This window comes from Mus caroli, chromosome 9 (genome assembly GCF_900094665.2).
Source record: "Mus caroli chromosome 9, CAROLI_EIJ_v1.1, whole genome shotgun sequence".
NCBI classification, from domain to species: Eukaryota; Metazoa; Chordata; class Mammalia; order Rodentia; family Muridae; genus Mus; species Mus caroli.
Window position 1 is genome coordinate 54,163,334 of NC_034578.1, and position 2,705 is coordinate 54,166,038.

The window sequence follows — 2,705 nt, forward strand, 5'->3', positions numbered from 1 at the left end:
CCCGCGCGCTCCCGTGCCGCCCTGCCTGCTGCAACCATTCTCGCGAGACTCCCACTCCGCAAGGCTGTTCCACGAGCGCTCGCGAGAAGCAAGGCACCAGCGCCTCCTCCGCACCTTGCAGGAGCTGTCCGTGGTGCTAGATATTCGGCCGTGCCTCGTTCAGGTGCTAGGTGGGCACCTTGGGGACAAGAGTACAGTGAGTGCATAGAAAGGAGAAACATACAGTAGTGCTAGCAACTAGTGCCTTAACTTCCAAATCTGCAAAGTGGGAAGAATAACCCCCATACCAATCGCAGGGACCTGTGGGATGTACCGGGAAAGAGTAAGAGACAGCTTGATGAGGGGCTGGAGAAATGGCTCAGTGGTTAAGTGTATTTGTTGTGCTCTTACAAAGGGTTGGGGTTTGATTCCTAGCACCCATATGGTAGTACCATAACCCCAGTTCCAGGGGATCCAACAGGCATGCACATGGTGCACATACGTGGATGCAGGCAAACCATTTATACATATAAAATAAAAATAAGTAAATCCTTTTTTTGTAAAGAAATAGATAGCTTGATAAAATGAAATAAGAAATAGACATAGAGCCAGGCATGGTGGTGCACGTCTTTAATCGCTGCACTTGAGAGCCAGAACCAGGCCTGTCTCTGTGAGTTCAAAGGCAGCTAATCTTCATAAGTTCCAGGACAGTTGGAGCTACATAGTGAGATCTCAGAGAGAGAGAGAGAGAGAGACAGAGAGAGCGCAGGTGTGTGGGTTGATTCACATCAATATTCCTAGCCCTTCCAAGACACAGGCAATGGGGTCAGTGCAAGTTCAAAGCCAGTTTATCTACACAGCAAGTGGGCAAGTACCGGACTACCAGGATACACATGAGCTACTGTCTCAAAAAGGAAGGGAAATAAGGAATAGAAGAATAAGGAATAGCTCTGAAAAAAAGACAAGAAAAAAAGAAGGAAAGAGATAATAATGTACAAATGTTAACAGCAAGAATGAGAAGGGACTAAGGTAAATGCTTACAAGTGCAGAAATAGTGTAGCTCCGAGACTCCTTGGAGACATGGGGCTGGGGTAGGAAGACAAGCTGCCATTGTGAGTGGTGTTTACATAGTAAAACCCTGTGGGTCCTCCACAGCCAAGGCCATCCCCTGCCCTGCCAACCAATGGCTTCGATCCCTCACCCACACCACCCTGGGCCTGGAAGAGGGCTTCAGTGGGTGGGATACACTGCAGGGATTCTTTCCCCAGACTAAGGGCCCATTGTGTGGCTCTAGCCTGCCGGCACTGGGGCCTCACTCCCACAGCTGGCATGGGAAGGGAGGGAGAGGAGAAGAGCAGACAAGAACAAGTGCAGAAGAGACCAGAATGAGGCTGAGCTGGCTGAGCAGGAAGCACCAGAAGCCACCAGACCAGCCAGAAGGAAGAGTCCCAGCCTTCACACAGAGACCGGATTCTCTTTTATTTTCAGTTTCTTTTTATTTTTTCATGATTAATTTATGTATAAAAATTATATATAATTTTTCATTGTTATATTTTGTGCGGGGTGTTTTGCCTGCATATGTGTCTGTACACCATATAACCTGCAGTGCCTGTGGAAGTTGGAAGAGCACATGGGACAATCGTCCAGGGACTGGAGACGGTTGTGTTCTGCCATCAATAGGGTGATGGGCATTAGACCCTGGTTCCTCTGGAAAAGTAGCCAGTGCTCTCAACCACGGAGCCATCTCTCCAGCCCCTGGACTTCCAGTTTCAAATGATTGAATATGTTAGGCAGGTAGTGAGCAAAAGTAAAAGAACAAACAGCAAGTAGCAGATGCGGAGTAAACATCAGGACATCAGGGTGACAACCTCTAGCAGAGGCCTGGGGTGGGGTCAGGGGACAGCCATGCTGTAGTTTCCCCCACTGATAATATCTTCGTCAAAGAGGTCCTGGCTTCCTGTTCACACTGGAGGCAGATTTACACCACGGGACAAACGGGGGTAACATCTGGGGAAAGTGTATCTTCCAGATGTGCTCAAGAGCACAATGTTTTTACTCGGGTTATTTTGCTCTACTCTCTGCCAGTCACAGAAGCAAGGCGTCAGCCTGCCCCCCAGACAAAGGGCTTTGGTGGACACTTTATATAAGAATGCTTGGGTCACCGGGCAGTGGTGGCACACGCCTTTAATCCCAGCACTTGGCAGCCAGAGGCAGGTGGATTTCTGAGTTCAAGGCCAGCCTGGTCTACAAAGTGAGTTTCAGGACAGCTTGGGGTACACAGAGAAACCCTGTCTCAAAAAACTACAAAAAAAAAAGAAGAAGAAGAAGAATGCTTGGGTCAAGATTGCAAGGGGGAATCCCCCTGCATCCAGTTTCTCAATAAAGGTTAACAGCACACGACAATCGATCAGTATGTTTTGTATTACATCACTACTGACAATCCCTGAAATAAACCAAGTTTATGCTGGTTTACAAAACTATGGGGAGAACCGATGAATTTATGAGGCCTGAAAGAGACAGCTTGGACAAAAGGGGACCTGGGGGCTGGTGAGATGGTTCAGTGGGTAAGAGCACCGACTGCTCTTCCAAAGGTACTGAGTTCAAATCCCAGCAACCACATGGTGGCTCACAACCACCCATAATGAGATCTGATACCCTCTTCTGGTGCGTTTGAAAACAGCTACAATGAACTTATACTAATAAATAAATCTTTGAAAAAAAAAAAA